At 32.9% G+C, this 22,886-nt stretch overlaps 1 protein-coding gene and 1 long non-coding RNA gene across 4 annotated transcripts in view; one reads left to right on the forward strand and one right to left on the reverse strand.

Moving 5' to 3' along the window:
- The window catches only part of LOC117609913 (neurotrimin), a 508,787-nt gene that overhangs the window by 72,416 nt on the left and 413,485 nt on the right, over positions 1-22,886 (forward strand). The gene's annotated exons all lie outside the window — the stretch shown is intronic.
- LOC117609917 (uncharacterized) lies at positions 8,856-9,554 on the reverse strand. The gene is made up of 3 exons (XR_004582726.2): positions 9,421-9,554; positions 9,039-9,276; positions 8,856-8,969 (listed from the first exon to the last, which is right to left on the reverse strand). It is a non-coding gene; the product is annotated as an uncharacterized LOC117609917 (long non-coding RNA).

The following is a 22,886-nucleotide window of genomic DNA, read 5'->3' on the forward strand; positions in this document are numbered from 1 at the left end:
CCCATGTTTTGGCGTGAACGAAAATTTATTTACATTATTAGTTTAAAAGATATGATGGTCAAGTTTCGTTTTTTAAATGGAACTATATATTTTGTTTCACATTATGTGATAGTGCTTTTCAAGACGAATTCATTAAGTTGTAATGTATACACCCGATTTTAATTAGTTTTCAAGATATAACATTTACAAATTTCCCGATTTTCCCGAGTGCATACGTCTCGGTTTGAGTAGCAGGTCGTAAAAGCGGCCCTATTGTTGCGGTTTCTTATTCTTTGGGTCTACCGTTCCTAGCGTAGACCCCCGCTGTGGCACTTACCGCAATAATAGGGCCACTTTTACGACTTGCTACTCATACCAAGACGTATCTACTGAAAATCAGGAAATTTGTAAACGTTATATCTTGAAAACTAATTAAAATCGGATGTATACATTTAATCGGATGTATAGTTCCATTTATAAGACGAAACTTGACCATCATATCTTTTAAACTAATAATGCAAATAAATTTTCGTTCACGCCAAAACATGGGCCCCCTTGTACCGTGTAATTTCCATATAAACAATTTTTCTTATCATTAATAGTTACGAAATAAAACGTCTGTCACGCGCGGACACACTGTACGCACTAACATGGACTCCGCACCGTGTTGTCGAGTTATATTAGAAAGAGACAGGTATTCACGCTTTGTCTATATTCGGCTACTCAAAGGTTGACAATTAGGACAAATTGAAAAAAATTTTGTAATTTTGTACTGCCTCCGGAAAGGTTGAAATGTATTTAGTATACTATTTAACGAGTAAATAGGTTTTATTCATAGCTGTTGGGTATTTGTATAAATGAAATAAAAATTATTTGTTGTAGAAATGAAGTATAAGTTATTTTATACTTTTTAGCGCATTTTGAAGTCGGTTGTATTTTTTGTTAGAAATTATTTTATTATACATTTAAAATTTAAAATAAAATGTATCTCTTAATTTAATAAATGCATGTACGTATACTTACATACTACATACGTGTCTATAGGTCTATTAAGTAAAAATAGTCTAAAAAGTTATCTAAAAGTATAGCACAAAAATAGCAACAAATTTATGTGTTATTGACTTTTTGTTTTATTTTACTATATGCTATTTTTTACAATGGCTAGATGGCTTAATATTAAACTATCTAGCCCTTTGTAACTTTTTAATAGCTGCAGCGAAAAAATTACTTTTTACGGCAAAAAATAGTAAATAATTAGCAAATCATTTTCATATATGTTTTTTTATATTCTGTTGATTTGACTCAGATAGTTTAATAGACCTCCTGTCTATCCCGTATACTCCGACTTACGTCGCCCTCTCTGGAACCAATTAGTACATATAAAGTCGGGGATATACATATATATACATATATATGTATATGTTAAGGGCACTCGTTAGTCATCAACAGTGGTGGTAATTCGCATTTGTATAAGTAGGTAAATGCTAGGATTAGGTTACGATCAGCTACATAACCAAGGAAACTCGCGTTACGAATTATGCACTGCTCCTACAGATTAAGACAAGGACCCGAGAAACAGACGTTGCGAGCGCAGCGCCTTGATGTCCTTGAGAGCTCCATTCGCCAGGACTCGACACATATACCCGGCTTGTCAGTGACTCACATGCGTTCAAAGGGCTGGAACTGCGTGCTCGTACCGCCTAATGGGATCCTTTGTATGCCACCACACGACTGTCGGCCGCAATACGCGTTCACTCGTGTACAAGCACCACATATACCTTTCCGTTCTCTCACAAAACAATCACAAAACTAATCGCAGCTTTTAGAAAAGAAAATTCAAAATGCTGCAATACACTTAATCAGTCATCCACGATGTGTACTTTATGCATTTCGAACAAAATGTTTTACCTAACAATTGAACATAATTGTTTTCTCAAATTGGTTTCTGAAAATCTTAACACGTTTCTGAGTTTCGTGTTTGTTTGAAAGGTTGTATGTGTAATAGTCTTTCAGGGCATCAATGCTTGAGAAAACTGCTTTTCCTCGTTTTCAATCAACTGGTGCAATGTACACTCGCGATCAAATCAGGCTTTCCAAGGAAAAATTACAGAGGAAACAGAAATTCTCAAAATCTTAATATTGACAATATCAATATCAAAAGTGATTTAGAAAGAAAGTAGCATAATTTTTAGTTATTAAATATTACAAAATTTAATATATAACTGAGAAATATGGATAATAAATAAATATCAATTCAAATTTTCCCGGGTAAAGGAAGCCCGATTTGATCCAGAATGTATGAATAGCCAAGAATAGAGCTGCAGAAGTGTTACAAATCATTCTACTTAATCCTCGGACAACGTATCGCGGAGAGAGCCACAATTTTAATTTTATTTTCTAAATTTTACACTGTTCTTCCAATAATCTAGTTTCAATATATGAAACACTTTCGATTGAAAATGATACATTTAACTTTAAGTTAATATCGTTGTACATATGATTTGTAAGTTTGGGTTACGGTTGACCCAGTCTTCGCTATTCAGAGGACGAAGTATGATTTATACCATACTTCTTTATACACGATATTTGAGGTATTTATTTCCATAGATTTATAAATACATTATTTCCATTATTGACTGGTTATACTAACATAGATTATAAATAAATACTATTCTACAATACAATATGAACCCATATAATCGCCATTTTGTACGAAACGTTTTGAACGTTTAGAATGATTTTTTTTATTTTTATAACATTATTTAATTCGAAAATTAATGAAATGTTCAATCATTATATTGATGTATTTATTTATTAATTCATTATACGGCATTCTTGTATTCTCATTCTTACATAAATATTTAATAGTTTTACATGTTTTAAAAAACATATTATAGTACTTAACATCTTGTTGCAAAATTGTTGTTATTTTATAATCACGTGTCAATTTTCATGACGGTTTCATAAGTTGATAAGTAATTGAAAATAAATGGCGAAATTTAACGGACAATAAAATATTATAGGACTTGACAACTTATTACAAAATACAATAATAAATCATATTATTTTTTCTCAATTACTTTTTTAGCATTTGCCAATTAAAATGCAATCATTCTGAATGAAAATATACAAAAAGAATGTTTTTTGTTGGTTCAAGAAAAAGAAATATGTTAAAATATGAATCTTCGAATTTTTGTAAGTTAACACTATATTCCAAATAAGCATCCAAATATCATCAAGAATCGTTGAATCAATCATGAAGCTATAGTTTAATAATACTATTCAGAGCCACTTCTGGTAGGCGTGTGGTGCGCGCATGTATACAGGTGACTAAATCCCTAGAGTTGCCGATAATGCACTTTAAAGGATAAATATTTTAATATAGTGGCGACGATTAAACAGCGGAGATGGCATTATTAATAAATAATATTGTATTCTCTAAAGGCTCATTCAAAAAGAATTAAGAAGTTTCACTGACATTTACAATGAAAATATAGATATGACCGTAAACATATTTGGTAAGATTGGTGTAACTGGGTAGGGGCTCGGGCGGGCCTGGCCCCATTGTAAATCTAAAATATTCAGGTTCTAAAATTTTAGAATTCCAAAATTCAAAAATTTCAGATTTCCTACATTTTAGAATTATAAAATTACAAAATTCTGAGGTTTTAAAATTACAAAACGTCAAAATATTTGAATTAAAAATTTCGAGCTATTTCAATTCCAGAATTACAAAATTCCACATCTTAAAAGTTAAAAAATTCGACATTTTTTAATTTGTAATGCCGGGTCTACATTGGATAGAAATGTTCGCGAACAGTTCGCGAATAGATTTCACACCTAAGCTCAGACATAGTTCGTGAACAGCTCGCAAACGGAACGCAAACGGTTGCACAATTGTTTGCTGGCTGATGACGGAACTGCGAACGGTCGTCAAATTCAACAGAAATATGTTACAACGCGTCCAGACATGTTTCGAGTTCGCAAACAGACTCTTTGATGTACCGCCTCCTTAGCGAACAGTGTTCGCTGTTCGCTGACGAGTTCGCTGCTACCTGCTCGCTGTTCGCGAAAGTATCCACATTGCTGGCGAACATGGCCCGCGAGCTGTTCACAAACTGTTTGCAAACTGTTCGCGAACAGCAGTGTGGACCCGGCATAAGAAACCTAGCCCTTGCCGGAAGAAGATCCAAGTCACGCCAATGTTTGTTAACCGTGGAAACAACATGTTTACATGACGGCATTATGGGTATATTTTATTACTTTTGTTTGATATTTTGTAATCTTTGTACAAAATAATAATAATTGTGTCAAATGTTTTTACGGATTTTTTCACCAACTATATTGTTCCGTTCGACACGGAATACAATGCCCGATATTTCTCGAAGGTTGGTTTATGATATAAACGTTTTTCTAATTTTTATAATCGACAATTTCACCTTCGCATGACAGTAAACTTGATTTTCTCTAACATAATACATAGCTTCAAATTTTGCGTCCCACCGTCCTAACAACTCGGAGACATGTCATAAACGGAGTCCTGAAGGGTCGGCTAGTAACACGTGGTTTATCTATTTACTCTATGTTTCACTGGAACAGCGGTTGTGTTTAAAAATGGGCGGGCCCTATGAGAATATAACCAGTAGAGCCCACCTTCCTTTCCTTTGCAATTTTCTGTGCTGCTGGTAAATACTTACATACTAGGCGACAAGAGAAAACAACCATTTTCTTTTTCGTACGACATACTGGGTACAGGTCTCAGGTAGGCGCTCAGCGGCCTAAGGTCGAACCGACCGACCGTGTTAATTTTTCAAAACATCAAATTCTTTATTTTTCATCGCATCTGTATGAAAGTGGTACCAATGGATTGCTGGTGTTCTCCCGATTAAAATGATGCCTCATATCACGTAAACCGGACTAGTTTTAACGAAATTGGCTTTTAACTATACATTTAGATTTTTCACGTAACTTGGTTAATTATTGTCCAACTTATGTCGCGTTTGGTTTCATTTTGATCGCAAAAACATAAGGAATCGATTGACGTCGCTTCCGCAAAGATCTGATAAAAAATACGGAAATTGGTATTTCTACAAGAGAAAATCATTTTCTTTTTCGGGCGGCATACCTGGTACAGGCACGGCCAGAAACACAAAAATTCGGACCCGAAATTGCACGGAAAGTTGTACAACTAAGTTGCATAGTCTGAACGCGGTGTTTGTTGACAAAGGTCAAACTGAAGGAAACCACGTCACGCCGTCAAACCTTCGAGAACCCCCTCCTTCCACAGGACAGCTTACAGCCGGACTCGAAGAGGAGTGGCCAAAGGGTGTACACGCGAGTCCACAAATTTTCGGAAAATACGTTGATTGGAAAACGCAGAAAAACCACCAACGCCCTTGACACCACTCCGAGGTGCTATGGCGAACATTTGCCGGTTCACTCCACACAATTCTTTCGAACGCCGCATAGAAAAGAACTCGAGAAGTCTTCCTTTACATTTTCATTTGTATCCAATCAACGGAGTGGCAAACGAAATCGGCCAAAATAACAATCTCTCACGTCCAGCAGTCGGGATGTGAGTTAGACTCTTTTCATTTGAACATCGTTCGGTTCAAAACGGAGTAGCAACGAAATCAGCCAAGTAATTAGCTCACACGTCTATCATTCGGAGCGAAATACAAATGCAATCGATTAAAGTGTCAAAAATTAATTTGACGGATACGTGTTGTGTACCGTCGCGTACCGAAAGGTTCAGTTGAGCTTTACAACCCTAACAAGGACATGATCCACGCAGTGATATACAACACCAATTTCTAAGCGATCGAAGAAACATATATGTAAGTGTAATAGAAACACACTGGGAGACTTTCATAGATTGAATTAAGCTACGAATTCACTTTAAATCTGCAATGATAGGGACGATCAAATATCTTTAGAACGCTGGCGCCTAATTGTAAGAGGCCAAAACCAACCCTGATATCGCTAGTACTTTTATTAAAACGTTTGAATATAGCATGGTGTAGCAGATAATACATACGATTCTTTTACGAATTATAGTTTTTATTAATTTAATTTAAATAGCTAATTTAAATGTAGGTACCTTTTCTAAATGCAAACTTGTAAGATTTGACATATAAAAGTAGTTGACAATATTCTTATAAGAGTTCATTATAGACTTTGGAGTTTTATGTTCGAACGTTCGAAATCAAGGAAATAGTAACGAATCCGATTCTCCAAGTTCTACTTTTTCTTTATATCTCTCCATATATCTCTCAGTAATTGCATTGCCCGCCATATTTTGTCGATAATGGTGTTCGTCGCTTCTTCAGCTGACAAAATCATTTCGCATGGAATCTCTTCCATTTTCTAGAATTTAACCAACTATAACTGTAATATCTGTAGCAATATATGTATTACAAATCATTTTAGATGGAACATTTTAAAAAACTAGTCTCTCGTAAAAAACTAGTAATCGTTCAATCCAATTTCGTCTCTTAGAATGTCATTAAATAATTTGCAAGAAAAAATGGCTTCACATATAATAATCTTAAGCATATTTCAGAGAAATTGAAAACATGAGGGTTAACTACGAAATGTTTCATTGATCGTTTACAACATACTTTGAAAAAATACTTCAATATGTTTATACACGACTTCACATAGACTTTTTAACGCCATAAGATTTATTTTAAATGCTGCTATTTTTTAGTACGCGGCGAGGTTGCCGTTATTATGTAATGCGGGTTACCACTGCCGGGAAGCTACGTACTTCTTTACCACCTTTTGCAATAACAAGGAGAATAACTTGACACTGATAATTAACTCGTAAAATGTAGATATATTTCTGTTCGACTGTTTTACAAGTGTTTGTGTGTATGACTTTAGAAGTGAAGTCGAATTTCGATGTCTTGTTCCAAGTTTCTATTCTCCCTCTTCCGGGTCTTACGAACGGTTAGCAAGGAGCCGCAGAGAGGTAGTCCAACGAGGAAGGTGTTGACGAAAATGACCAATTAGCAAACGTTTGGAATTTAACTAATGGCCATAGGCTGAACGGTTTAGCAAATCACCTCGCTGGACGCTGAAAACCCAGCAGCCGTGATGTAAGTACGTGGGAGTCGTATAGTTAGATAGGATCGGTTGTATCCCAGGCATGAGCGACTGATGGCTCAGGTATCGGCTGTGTGCCAGATGCGAGCGACTGGTTTCAATGGTCCGGGTGACAGTTGGTACCTGGGACCGACAACTGGACACTGCAGTCACGTGCATCACAGGGGGTCCGTTCAAGACACGGAAAAGGAAGTTAGGACTAAAGTGAAAGGGAATAGCAAGACCCCGTAAAAGATTATACAGGGTGTCCAACGACTACGTCAACAACCGAAAAGGGATGATTGACAAGGTGATTCTAATCAACTTTTTCCTTTGCCAAAATGTTGATTAAAGCTTCGTTTTCGAGTTATTAACAAAAAACACTAGCCAATCAGAGCGCGCCTTTAGCACGGGCCGAACCACGAGAGTGTTGGGTTTGTTCTGCGTTCAAGCCGTGGTCGTGATCAAGTGCATCAGCATGCTTGTTCATGAGCAACCAATAATTCGATACTATTATTCTTTTCTTTTTTTCATTCATTATTCCATACAACTTTTGCCCAACGAGTCCTACTATACCAATGTGGTGCTCGGGTGGTAATTCCTTTAATACGTGACAAATTACCACTCCGGCCAGCTTAGGCGAATTTTTAAGATACATGTTAATATGACTAATCGTGCTTCTAAATTAGTGCAATAACCTGCTGTTCGGATTTCTAAATCCTGCGATTTTATAAGGTAAACCTACCAGAGCAAACAATAGGTTGTGAATTACAATGAGTTTATTGCTGTCGATGGTAAAGATCGTACTATTGCCGAAATATTATTATTGATGCTGTCTGTTAAATATACAATGCCGCGAAACAGTTGTTTGATTTATGTTTTAATAATTCCACCTATAGTCTTATCAGGAAATGTTATTATAAATTCCAAAATTGTACATAGTTGACATACTTGAAATTGTTTGCAACCATTGAAAGTTTGATTATGAGGTATATTGAATACAACCATAGAGACCTTAACTGTGCATCCTTTTATGTTTGTTCTGTATGTAACGGCGTATATGTATTTCTTTAATAATTAAATTAATAACGTCAGTTGACAGTCCACCTATTAATCTATTTGCACATTTGTAAATTTTATACACCGATAATAGTTTTTATAAACATGATATAAAAATGATTTATAGTATAGTGGCGCAAGGATGTAGGGGTTAGCGTGTTTCCTCTTCAACATTTTCAGATTCCAAAATTCCAGAATGCTAGAATTTAAAATTCTAAAACTTAAAAGTGTTGAAATTCCAAAATGTAAAAATTTCAAATTTTTTAAGGTCTAAAATTCTCAAGTTCAAAATTTTCAAAATTCTCAAATTCTTAAATTCTATGATTTGACAATTATTTTCTTTTGTACAATCGTACGATATACAAGATATTAAATATTTAACACCATTAATAAAGCTAAGGGACTTGACCCACTCTAGAAAAAGAAGTTCTAGTTACATCGATGAATTTGTATTATTTTGAGTCGTTCCTCACTTCAGCTCTTGTAGTTTATCTGATAGATTGATATCTATTCTCGTAGAAGATCTATTCTTCTTCCACAGCAAGAAAAGAATCTGCTTGAATCTTTTTCTTTCATTGTAAGCTCGTTTGGATATCCAATTTAAATGCGATAAAGCTTTTACTCGGTTATTGATGACAGTTGAAGGAGTTGTAGCATCCCTCCTTGAGGATTTTCCATACAACGAACTAATTCACAGCCGTAGTTTCTAAAGATTCGAATTTTTCCTCTGTTACATTTTCTCTCGTCATGAAGATTATGTAGGATTTTCGTTTGTGGTCGATTTAAACCACCCGAAGCTGAAATTTGAATTCTATTTTGAACCTGTTCTGAGATGTAGTGAGAGTCTAAAATGAAATTTCAAAATAGAGATTTACATATAAATAAAACTTCAACTACTTTAAGGTTCTACTTACGTCCACTTTAGACAAAATGGAACTGAAATCAAAATTTACAAAGTTCCAGTTTTGGCTACTAAATAATATTTAGAAAAAGTCCTGGAAATTCTTAAACTATCATATATGTTGATTGTCACAGTAGAAATAGCCATATCTAGTTCGATATTTTATAACATGGTGTATTAAAAACATTAAGAATTAATTTTTTAGTACAATGTTTCATTACTATTATTTGATCCTTTTCAAATTATTCAGCCTAACAGACATTAAAGTGCAAAGATTATGGAAATAAAAATTAGAATGAGATAAATCTGTATTATTAGAGATTTATGTTAAGTGGTTACGTTATAGCGAAGAGCTTGCGTGCTGCGATGTGAGTGAACGTGTATATAAAACTTACTTATACCTGCGAGCAGTCATTAAATGTGGAACAATAAGCATCTATTTATCATTCTCAAAATCCTAAGTCATACCACTACAAATGTTTATATCATTATATCCAATTATATGCGTTCATCGCTTCACTAGATCAGCGATTCTCAACCTTTAACGGGTTCAGTAGTTTAAACGGAGCAGGTCGGGAAACTCAGGCAACACAATACCGTTGACACGTTACTTTAATATGGTTTATGTACACTTGCATTTTACACGTCTATCGCCATATTGCAATCGGGGTGCAAGAAGACAAAAGACAACGCGGTTCGTTACGAAGGCGAACATCCACACGCGCATACACAGAGCGGCGATGGGAACCATAGGTTTCTCACAAATCAGGTTTCAGCCTCATATGTATATTGATTTTGGACGTCTAAACAATTGCAAGTAAATTAGTATCAACGGTATCACGTTAGTTCGGAACACAATTCCGCGGATGTAATATTTCGCGGTCTATGTCCCGTAGAATTTTGTTACAACCAATCGTGGTTAAATAAACCTCAATAGTTAACTGAAATGGAAACATTCTGGTCAATATACATTTTAAAACCGATAGATATTCCTGAAACAGTGCCCATTGCTACAGTCATGACAACCACCTGATAGAATATCTTTGACAAATTTTTTTTCCGTTAACATTTAAAGTATGTACCTATAAACTTATTCTTTATACTTACACCTAGGGATGGGCGATGTTCGACAAAAATATCGATGATAAAATAATCGATTAGTTAAAAAATCGATAATTGAACATCGATGCTTTTTAACAGATATCGAAGTATCGAATTCTTTTTTACTAGGGCTGATTTTGGAAACATCACCCTGAGCACATTTCCTAGAGTGTAGCCTAGAAAATGTATATACAGGTAAACAAAAAATTACACTATCTTTCTTATTTAAGTTTTCCTAAAAAATATAGTTAAATCAGAATCGTACATTTAATGTTAACTTCGAAGAATATTAATGAATTTCCTCCAAGTAGTAATAGTATTTTGCGAGTTCTTGAACTGTAAGTGCAACAGGGTTGACTTCGTGACTAGAAAAAATGTTTTTATTAAATCTATAGGGAATGGGATATTCTAAGAATAGATATGCATAAACATCAAAATATTATGCGTACATTATAAAAAGTCACTGTACCTGCAATAGTAGAACAGATGCAAAAGGATTGAGATAAGATAATTTTTGTATCTCCAGAAAAACAGTTTTTTTTAAATATACCTTTTAAGATATTTCGGCATTTATTGAAAAAAAGATTTTAATCTCTTAATGGGGTGTGGGTGTGTGTGTGTGTGTGTGGGGGGGGGGGGGGGGGGGGGGGGGATCAGTTGATATCTATATTAAGAAATGAAGAAATCTTTTTTGTTCTAGTTGTGCGGATTCCTAATTTTGGAATTTTTCGACATAATAAATGATAAGCTTAGAACGGGCCTTCGCTCTCCCTGATGAATGAGGCCTGAAGCTATAGCCCCCCTTAGACTCCCTATTAATCCGGCACTGAATGTTTAAAAAGAATACTTACAGTTACATAAACTAGTATCATGTAAAATTCTCTATCTTCGTGTTAAACATTGCAGAAGAAATTTTACCATAATTTTGAGATACCATAATCTATAAGATCATATCAGACGTTAAGAAGCATCATGTTATTTTAAATAATTTAATTTATCTTTTGATGACACCACTTTATCAAATGAAAGTTGAAACAGAGAGCCTATTTAAGTCCTTTCAGATAATTTGAAAGCTGAGATTAAGACAGATCAAAACTAAGAAACATTACAGTCGAGTCGATCCAGCGAAGTTTGCACGAGGTGGGAAAATTAAACAGAGAAGGAATTCGGTTTCTTGGTAGTCATTCTTCGCTTCAAACAATACTATGCGCACAAATATTTGTATTTAATTGCTAATAAAGCACTGAATACTCGACTTCTTTAAGTGGGGAATTTGACTGGGGACGATTGTGTATTCTAATGTGTACGAGGCGGAGGTTTAGTAAAATGTATTATCAAAGCATAGAATAATCGATAAAATAACAGACGGTTCTTAACTGAATAATGAATATGTTTGAATTATAATGAACGTATTTAAATTAGCACTGAATTACCATTGAATAGATGAGAGAGACTCAGTACTGAAATTTAAAGCCTGTGTATCTCTTTTCGCATGACGTTGTTCTAATTTCTCTTTTCCGTCTTCCTTTCATTCATACACGTACTAAAATTCTACTTTTCTCTTTTGTTTGCTTCCCCATTCGTATCTCATTTTACACTCCTTAATATATTTTATGTTTTTCCATTAATAGCAAAGTTGTTTAAAAGAAGAAATGATTGTTTTTTTTTTCTTTTAGAAAAATAAATTATACAATAATTGTTTTATATTCAAGGTATCTTACTTAAATTTATTCATATGAACATTTTAAACGTTATTGGTAAGGTGGAACTATCTTAAACAAAAATTAAATAATTTTGAGGGCAGTGGCGGATCCATAGGAGGCGGTCCCCCTGCTCCCTCAAGAGTAATAAAATACACCCCGCAAAACAATTAAGGTATCACCTCTACAAACCCGAAAAATAGGACGAGATTCAGATGGTTATAACTTTGAGAAAAATGGTCGATTCAATATCGCGGAAAGATCATTTGTAGTTGTAAAATTTCTATTTTCAGATTCTCTTTTAAGATTTTAGCTATGTTGAATTTTATAAAAGTTATAATGATATAATAAGTAGCACTTGGAAACTTTTGAAAAATTTTGTTCAACTTTGTAACGTTGCATGGCACTAACAAAATTTTTTTAGCAAGTTGCATTTGTACCATTCGAAAGCGACGACCTTCCTATGTAAAATCAGTATTTGTTGGTTGTACGATTTTTTTTGGCAGAGTTATTTAATTTTGAAGTAAAAGTCGTCCTTTTAACTTTAACCGCTCCTAGAAACCGATCAAATCATCGTAGGTCATTCGGTAAAGAAGCAGTAGAAAGAGCAAGCTGCGTCTCTTGCTTTTTCATTTTGATGAACATTTTGATGTACGGGGTCTTTTTAGCGACATGCTTCAAAACCTCACAATTACCGTTTTATCTTTAACTCACTGTATCTCGGCAAAAGATAGTCGTAGTATCATGGTCTTCAGATCATTTTAAAGCAGAGAATTTGCCGAACTCGGGACTCAATCGAATCGGCAAATTCTCTGAAAAAAGTGAAAAAGGGGGGAAAGCAGGCAGAGCCAACTATTTAGTAACAAAAATAACAAGAACCATCTTTTGGTGACCAAAACCCAACATCAAATATATGCATATTTATGTAACTACTGTTACACATTCCGCCCTCCTTCCCTCCAAAAAAACTTCTGGACCCGCCACTGTTTGAGGAAATATTAACTTATAACAATTAAGTTAATCGTGACATTTTCGTTTTTAATTTATACAGAAAAGTATTATAAATAAATCGTAATATATGGACTAATAAAATTAGTGATATAACTTATGAAATTCCGAAAATGGTTTGTGCAATAGAAGTCTACCAATTATTATACAATATGTGACTCGAAAATTTACTATTATTCTTAGCTGATAAATTATTGTGCAAGAGAATCCAATTTATAACCTTGTACATATCTGTATTTGTTTTGTATAAGCTTCATCTGTTTTTTCATGAAATATTATATAAACCATTTTTCAAAGTAGACGATTGAAAAGTCGCTTTGAAAATAATAAAATACATATTGTTCTTTATACTAGATGTATAATAAATTACTTGAAAATATGTTCCATGGACTTCATAATTTTCCATATTTTACAAAATGTGAGCTGGATTATAGACAAAGCTGATTTAGTAAAACAATTTGACAAAAGCTTCCTTTGGTTACATTATTGTGAATGGAAAACAAAAGAAATCAGTAAAAATTTATAGGAACAATCCAATAAATTTCAGTAGCAAAGAGACACCAGTTCTTTTTGTAAAAGCTTCAGCTCTCAAACGAATTTCCATTGATTGAAATCGTTTCAATCAATTTGGAGTAACTGACTCTGAAAACTCAAAAGGATAAAACAACTTTTTTTTTAATAGAAAAACATTCCTTTCTACTATCAAATTAATTAACTAAAGCCATTTACAATTGTACTTTATAGACAATATATTGTTACACAAAGAAGTTTCTTTTAAATAACAGTACCTGCATTTGCACGTATGAAATATTTTACAATTGTATTGAAACTTCTAAAAACGAAATTCTTGATATTTTAAATGCTTTTCCAAGCTTATAAACATTTCTTTTAAACATTTAGACTACGTCGTTTATATTTCACGGCGTTTCAAAACAGTATATTCGTTCTATAAATTTTCAAAAATATTTTATTGTTTTCTTTTGTTGGATTTTATATTTACGTATTAACACAAAGTCATTTGCAGTCTATTGAACTATTCATAGATCGTTCTATATCAAATAATTGAAAAACTTTAATTATGCATAATTTTCATTGCATGAGATTGAAATCTTTAAAACATTTCCATTTCTGGATCTAGCTGTACATCACGCAGTACTCTATTTGACGCCATTTAATTTTACTTAATAACATTTTTCCCAATCTTCTGTCGCTTTAAATTTATGACTTGATCTAAATTATTTTAATTGAATAATTAAAAATTATATTATTATTTTCTAAATTAGTTTTAACATTAATATCGTCAGAACTAAAATTTTGAGAATCCCTCCTTCCCTTATATTGCTATTTTCCTTAGGGAAGTCTGATTTGATCAGGAGTGTTAATCCAATCACATTTTTTTTTAAATTTCAGATATGAACTAGTTGATAGTTATAAAATGCATGTATCTACTATTATTATGTTATTACAATCATACTTTATTATAAGGAACGAAGTACCAATTGTAATAATATCCTATAATTTATAGTTAGGTACGTGTACATATGTACTTACTTCAACACCCATCATTTGTATATAATAGGTACTTATGAAGAAATTATGAATATTTCATCAATGCCTTTATTAATCAATTTCAGTCATAAGTAAGATTGAAGAATTCAAAATTCTGTATACGGGCCATTCCACGCAAAGTGATCACACATTTTCCCGCATGGTCTTGGATTTTTGTTAAATTTTATAGGCTTGTAGAACCCAATGTACGAACAAAAAATCGATGCTCCGTTCCTCGATATTGTTTAAACTTTCCGAGTTATAAGGACTGAAAGTTTAGGGTCACTTTTTTTTCAAAAAATCATAGCTCGGAAAGTATTATAGATATCGACATGCATGAACCGGCATTTTATAGGTAAAACTTCAAAGTTTAATAAAAAAATTACTACATGTGTCAACGCAATCTTCAAATTGTTATAAATAATGTTTATAATTTTCAAACTTGAAAATAACCCCAAGGGGGCGCACGAATCGGTCTGAAATTTTTTCTGTAGAATCATTAAAGAGTTTTCTAAATACCCTGAAAATTTCATGATGAAACACGCAGAATTGCCGGAGTTATAAAATTTTATTGCTGCGTATGACCTACCGGCGGACCATCGCGCGCCGTACGGTCCCCATGCGCCGCTGCACTTGGCCGCCGTTACTTTTCGGTCTATCCGCTTACAAATACAAATTGGAGTAAATAATTGTTTCTAATACATACTTTTTCTTTTTTCTGCAGGAAGGGAATGCATTCCCGATCTATTTCTTCTACATAACTATCTGTATTTGTTCCCGAATTTGACGAATTGTTGCTTATTACTTGTTCTACATTACTTAGACCAGCAACTGGCTCTTGAACTGTTGAAGAACAACCCGGCTCATTTACGTTTACGATAGGAAGATTTGGACGATTTAATCTAGATGTTCGAATTACTCGCATTTTACACATGCAGCACAAATTTTCTCCTAATATTATATTCTGATATTTTTCATGAAACGCGGTTGTAACTGAACAAAGATTTTTAGTTACATTTGAATGTCGAGGTAAACTAAATGGATTGGAACAATATCTTCGCGGAATTTTTGCTTTCCACCAGTACACAATTACAGTTTTAAACTAAGAAAAACAAGAAACTGAAAAGTACACAGCACAGTTATGCACAATACTAAACGCTTAACTGAAACCGCTTGTCTCGTTGCTTTCCTAAATAAAACTGAACGGTGTTCTGGAAAAGTGAACCGTCGAAGTCGTTTTGCCATATTTTTATTGCCTTTTAAGGGTTTTTAGACAAAAGTACCAAAAACGTGTCGACTTATTCCGTAGTTGTTAACCGATGGCTGGCTATTTGAAAAAATGTAGAGTAGCGGCGCAGCAATAAAATTTTATAACTCCGGCAATTCTGCGTGTTCCATCATGAAATTTTCAGGGTATTTAGAGAACTCTTTAATGATTCTACAGAAAAAATTTCAGACCGATTCGTGCTCATAGGACATACATAGGTCAGTACTTTTTTTATAAAGAATATCTAGCTGCATCGTTTGATGCATAAAAAAGTACCCCATTCCGTTTAAAAAAATTAAGTTGACCTTCAAATCTCCTAAACGCCTCCATCTGAAGAAAAGTTATGTACACCGCGCAATGAGCTCATCGAAACCAAACAACTTTTGTCTGAAACATTTTTTTCTATCTCCACAAATGTAGGAGTTATTCAGGTGGCTTGCCTTAGGCGACTCACCCTGTATACATACGTTTGTTTTAATGGAAGTATTATTGTACGCTTAATTACAAAGGCAGTAATGTACCCTATATCATTGTAGAACACGATGCAACTACGATGACACATATGCCTCTATACTGTGTGATATATTGACGATGGGATGTTGGTGGTATCGTTTCACGACAATGTACAACCTGACTTGCTGAAAGTCAAGGATGACTGATAGCTCATCACGCCATTGTGTTGTCTTGCAATAAAACACAGCAGTTTGAGTAGAATTGTGCTGCATGATTAATCGAAGTTCGCTCGGAAATGTTGAGCTGGTCAGTGATTGTAGTAGCTATCAATAAGCAATAAGTTCGTAAAAATTTATCTGCATTTGAAAATCATTGGTTGAAATCACTTTACATAATTCATGTAAATCTGAAAGCAGAAAACTTGAACATAGAGACATTGAATCATATAATATGTACATATGATTGAAATTGAATAACGGATTACGTTACAACATTTTTTGTTATAAAAAAACAGTACATATAAGATAATTAAGTATTCAAATTCTATTTAAAATTATAATCAAATATTATTTAAGAACGTCAGAATATACACATACCTTTATTTATATTAAATTTATTTAAAATGCATTCCAAAGAATTATTCATTATCCAAAATGAAAATTGTATTATCTATTTTGGATATGAATATTTGTTCGGACATTTATAGGTACACTCGTGATCAAATCAGGCTTCCCCAGAAAAAGCTCTCAAATCGTGAGCTCACCCAATCCCACACAACTTTTTTCGACCCGACTCGAAAATCTCGGGTACCCGCACACCTTTAACATATCAAGGCAAAAATATTTACTTACTGCTGATGTTTTTAGATTTCTTATTCTTACTGATATAACAGGCGATTTTCTGTCATATTAAATGGCCACATTAAATGGCACACTAGTCATCTCATTTGTTTTAATATCGTGAATAGAACCACTATTCTATAATATAACAATTAAGGGAAATTAGTCAAATAGCCTCGATCTCCCGTATCAGACACGCTAGACTTCCCTAGCAAAAATGGCGATTATTATTGACAATATTATTATAATAATGAATAAATCTCCTTGCAACAAGAAATATTAAATATTTAAATATTGTATGAATAATTGATTTAAAATATGATGCCTCTCGAAATGCTAATCTTGAAAACACTAACATGTAGAGTAATTTTGAACAAAATTAGTTATTAACACTGGCGTAAGTAAATACAGGCCAAGGGAAGCCTAGTTCTCCCAAAAATGTGGAATACCTTCCTCACCATTCAAAAACTTCAAGATTTAAAAATTTTATAATTCCAGATTACCAAAATTCCAGAACTGAAAAATCCACGACTCTAAAAATTTCTAAAGGACCTGCTACCCCCTCCCTCGTTTGGAAAAACATCCTAGTTACGCCAGTGATTTTTAAATGTTATAAAATTTAATACATAATTTTAAAAAATTAAAAGTAAAATATATATTTAAGAAAGTTTTCCTCAGTAAACGTTTACACTTAAATTGTGGGACCACTTTTCTCCTTATCGCCATTTGCCCTGAGATACCTCCTGTACCCTGTACCATACATGCAGCTTTCATTATCGAAAATATTTGTATTACTTATATTTGAAATATTTATTTATCTGCATAATACCTATAACTAAACTGTTCAAAAGCCAATTTAATTAACTCCGTTTTCAGTAAAGTCAATTTCATTACTAACAATAAGACACATGATTAGTATCCAATTATCTAAATATCAAATAGCTTATTTCTATGAGTTTATTTGTCATTAGCAAATTAGCATTCAGAAATTATTCTGATTAATTCCAGTTTATTAACAATAGTTTAATCTTAGCGAAATTTGATTATAATAAACATATATTGTAATTGTTATTTATATTGCTCAGTAAATAATTTAACATGGTTAATCGTCTTAATTAAAAGATTAATAGTCCCAATTATAGCTTTAAGAACAAATTCTATAAAATAGTTATTCTTGTAAGAGGACATACCGAGGTGCCCATCGCCGATTTCGATGAAACTTGTGTATAATATAGTAGTCGTAAAAATATCTCACATATTTCTTTTATATCGGCCTTTATATTGGGGATGCGAAACATATGTATTTTGACGAATATCTCTGAAACTACAGAAGTTAAAGAAATTGTGTAAATTGATGAAATTAGTATTTTTGACGATTAATTCAATGAATATAAATAGGTCTGTAAAAAATCCAGTTGTTTAAATAATACAAACAATAATAATTTAATAATATATTTAAAAAATAGCATATTTTTAATAGGGTTTCCCAATTAAACATTATCACATTTTCTTGAATATTTGTTTATAAAAACTGTACCTCCATACAGAAACTAAGGATAAACAGATATTATAACGACTTTATTATATTTGAAATTTTATCGTTCCATGTGCGAGAGTTGCTTCTTAAAAAACAATTAATGTTAATTATTCAATATATTTTTCACAATAATGGTATTTCTCGAAAAAGTGATTGTAAAGCATAAATCTTTTTTACATTACGAGCATTTCAAGACAACCACTTCATCGCAGCCAGAAGTTTATAATTTTGTATTGTAAATCTGTATACCAAATTCAATTTGTCGTGAGTATATTTTCTGTAATTTCGATCTTTTCAACTACTAAATTAATTAACTTCATAAGGAAAGATACGAACAACTTCTTGTTATTTTTTTTATGTATTCTTCATCTTACAATATAAACCTTTATATATATATATATATATATATATATATAAATTCCTTCCCATAGACTAATATATTTATTATATATTAAATATTTATATAAAAATAATAATATATATTTAAATTTAATTATTCTATAAAAATATATAATTATATATAAATAATTGATATATATATATATCTTCTATGTAATTCAATGAAGAATCTTTGTTTATTCATGAACTCCGCAGTAAATCTCAAAAATAAGATTTGTAACATCGTTTTTTTCTACATTTTATTTTATGGAATTCAATAATTATCATCACATAACGCATTAGCAAAAAATTGCCGTTAATAAAATCACTTTCTGATATAATAAAAGAATTTATTCAAAATCGTTGGTGTTTAACAGTGAAATAGGAAGGAAGAGAATAGCTGTGCGTGTGTGAGGATTTTAGGTAGCTCGATAAAATAACGAAGGCGTCTGCACGCAGCTCAGCCAATCCACGTGATGGCATCAAGTTTTCATTCGGTAGGAAATCGCGTGTCACAAATTATCAGTATCGTAGTTCACCTGCTGACTCGTCCAATCGATTTTCTTTCGACGTTCAAATTTTTCACCCTTGAAAATGTGTAATGGTAATCTAACATCATTCGTATGTTTCATGCTCTGTGAATATAATTCAAACGATCTACGCGTATGTCACGTAGAAAGTTCACAGGTTTTTAAATGAATAGCACTTTTAAAGGTTTAGCACTTTATTTTTATAATATGATCCCGACTGACTCTGCTTATGTCCGGTAAGGTCTTTTATAATGTCGTTGGTGGTGGAGAAGGGGCCGATGATTGACAAGGTGGGATGTCCGCGAGAACGCGTCTTATCGAATACTTAAGTAGGTGATCGTAATATGATGTTTAGGTGTCCGGTCGTGAGGAGTTCAATTGTTCGAATATCGATCGTTTAGGCGGGTGGCCGTAACACGATGTTTGTCCGATCGTGGGAAGACTTCGATTAACGTACGTTTAGGCGGCTGGTCGTAACACGTACGTAAGTCATAATACCAGTGAGAAATGTAAATCATCAGGCTCGAATTAACTTATTAATCGGATCACTGTCATTGGCGTGACTATGACCAAATCTCTTAGAAAAATTGTAATTTTGTACTTTTGAAATTTTTGAATTTTAAAATTATGACATTCTGGAATTTTTAAATTTTGAAATTTTTGAGTTTTAGAATTTTAGGATAATGAGGGGTCCATTATTTTGGAAAGGAACCAGCCTACATATTTGGGGAACCAGGCCCGCCCTGGCCTCTATCTACAGCGTCTTTCAATAAGAGCGATAAATCTTTCAATTGTCACAGCCGCCGTGTTTGTTATTCAATTGCCAATGTCACGTGATATTTGTACTCAGCAGTGCTTGGCAAGTCATTATGAATAGGTACTCAGTTGCTCAACGCATTGAAATTATTAAAATTTATTATCAATTTATTATCGTGCACTTCGTTCAATTTATGATCAACATAATCGACCAAAAGAACTTACAATTCGTTGTTTGGTACAAAAATTCGAAGCCACTGGTTCAGTTGTTGATCAACATATGTATTCCGACACGTCAACGTAGTGCAAGAAGTAAAGAAAATGTTGCAGCTGTAAGGACTTCTGTATGGCGAATTTTGCATAGAGACTTAGGTCTTCATCCTTACAAGATTCAGTTAACTCAAGAACTGATGCCTACTGGCCATCGTATGCGTCGTGAAATTCAACGATAGGATTATATCGAGAAATGCCGTTGTCAACTGGCCACCAAGATCTTGCGACTTGACTCCATTAAACTTTTTCTTGTGGGGCCATGTTAAGTCTCTTGTTTATTCTAACAAACCACAAACTGTGGATGATCTTAAAGCAAACATAATTCGTGCTATCGGTGAGATACGACCTGATTTATGTGCCAGAGTCATCGAAAATTGGGTTTGTCGTATAAACTCCACCAAACACAATCGTGGTGGTCATTTATATGATGTATTTCATGTATAATGCCATCGAATATACTTGAAAATAAAGCAGTGAATACTAGATTATCTTCCGTATTTGTCGCTTTATTTCGATTCAAAGATCTATCGCTCTTATTGAAAGACCCTGTAGTTATAATACGTCACTGTTCAACCGGAAAGCAATCATGGTTCTCTTATATATTTAACAAAAAATAAATGAACAAGAATTTATTTCTTTTACACGCCAGATAAATTAATATAAAGTATTTTTCTTTCAATCAAAGTGTATTATTTTTAAAGTAAAAGTATTATTAATTTATGTGAGGATTTCTCAAGCACTACACACTTAAACTGATGAAACTATATTTATACAAAGAAAAATAAATGTTATAATTAAAAGAGAATACATAATTAAGAAAGAATATATATCTAATCGTAAGACGTGTATACTGCACGTGGGCATTCCGTGGACTAACTAAATCGATCGCAACGCCAAAAAAAAACGTATAACGAAAGATGCGCACTCTTGCGACCGATTAACGCATATAGATCATTTTCTCACAATTTAAAGTAAAAGAAGCAATAATTCCATCAATCAAAGCATATGTATTTTCTTTTTATTTTATTATTTTAAGTCCTCCGCCTGGGTGTTAGCGACTATTACATGCTATAAATGCATATGTAAATCCAAAAAATACATAGTTAATAGTTACATTGCACAATTAATGCTATATTACATTAAGTGCCTTATGTTAATGGAATCAATTTTGATTACGTTTTTGCACTGTGAAAAGGAACGACATTTTGCGAATTTTCTTCTTGTCGAGATTAGCATTTTCCCTTTTGTTGTGGAATTTTGGGCAATCTATTAATATGTGATTCACAATAATTGGGTTCCTACACTGTTCACATCCTAGTCTTGTAGTTTTTATGATTTGGTGTTGGTGCGTGAGCAATGTATGTCCTATTCAAAGCCTTGTTATTAAGATTTGGTCTTTCCTATTAAATTGAGTAACTGGGCTGCGTTCGTGGGTGTTTTTCCTTACATTTTGCAGGACAGTCTTTTTGCTGTTTATTCATTGTGTATTCCAAATGTTGCTAATACTGTTCTTAATTATACTTTTAAAGTCTCTGTCAGTCATAATATTAGTTTTAGCCAGAAAATTTAGATTACTTGCAAGTATTGCTGCATCGTTTGTTTCTGATATCTTTTGCGTATGTGGTATTATTGTCCTTATCAGTAATTTATGTTTTACTTTAGGTATTTCATTAAGGATCTTGTTTATTATTACGTCATTTAAATTATTCTGTTTCGTAATTGGCGGTGTGGATTCAATAAATATAATAAATTTGCCCTCAGTATTTTAAACATAGGTAATCAATAGCGCTAAGAATTGCAACCGCTTGATTGGTTTGCAAGATATACCATTTAGGAAGCTTGTGTAAGATTATTTCATTGTTGTGCAGTAAGGCTATACATCTACACGATTCCTGGTTCTTGTAAGAAGCTGTGAATATAAAAACATATATTATAAACCTTTACTGTCTACACTTATAGCAGTGTTTTGTATCAAGAATATAACACAATATGTACGGAATTATAAATTACTATGATAATTATGTTTGGATACATACATATATACGTGGATCGTTCACGAAGGGTTAAAAAGAAAAACCTTTCAATAAATGTATGAAAATAATTTCTACTTAATAAAAAAAGCTTCTGGTAAGATTATCTTTCGATGAAAGTACTGTGATGATTTAAATAGTAAGACTTGTATATGACAGTAAAGCATATCCTAGTCACATTAATATTTAGAGACTCTTTCAAAGAAAACAATTTCTTGTTAGACCATACAACTTTTCACCAAAATTAGATGAATTAGTTTACTAGATTATATGTAGACAAAATTTTGAAAAAATTAAAACTGGTCAGAATTGTGAAGAAAAAAGTAAAAGTCACTTTTTATTATTTTTCACCCAAGTTTGTAATAAAAATTTAAGCAGTAGATTTTGAAGATTTATGTCAGTTCTATATATGCTACTAATTTTATCGAAATCCATCAATAT

The sequence above is a fragment of the Osmia lignaria genome, chromosome 9 (genome assembly GCF_051020975.1).
Source record: "Osmia lignaria lignaria isolate PbOS001 chromosome 9, iyOsmLign1, whole genome shotgun sequence".
Classification (NCBI taxonomy): domain Eukaryota; kingdom Metazoa; phylum Arthropoda; class Insecta; order Hymenoptera; family Megachilidae; genus Osmia; species Osmia lignaria.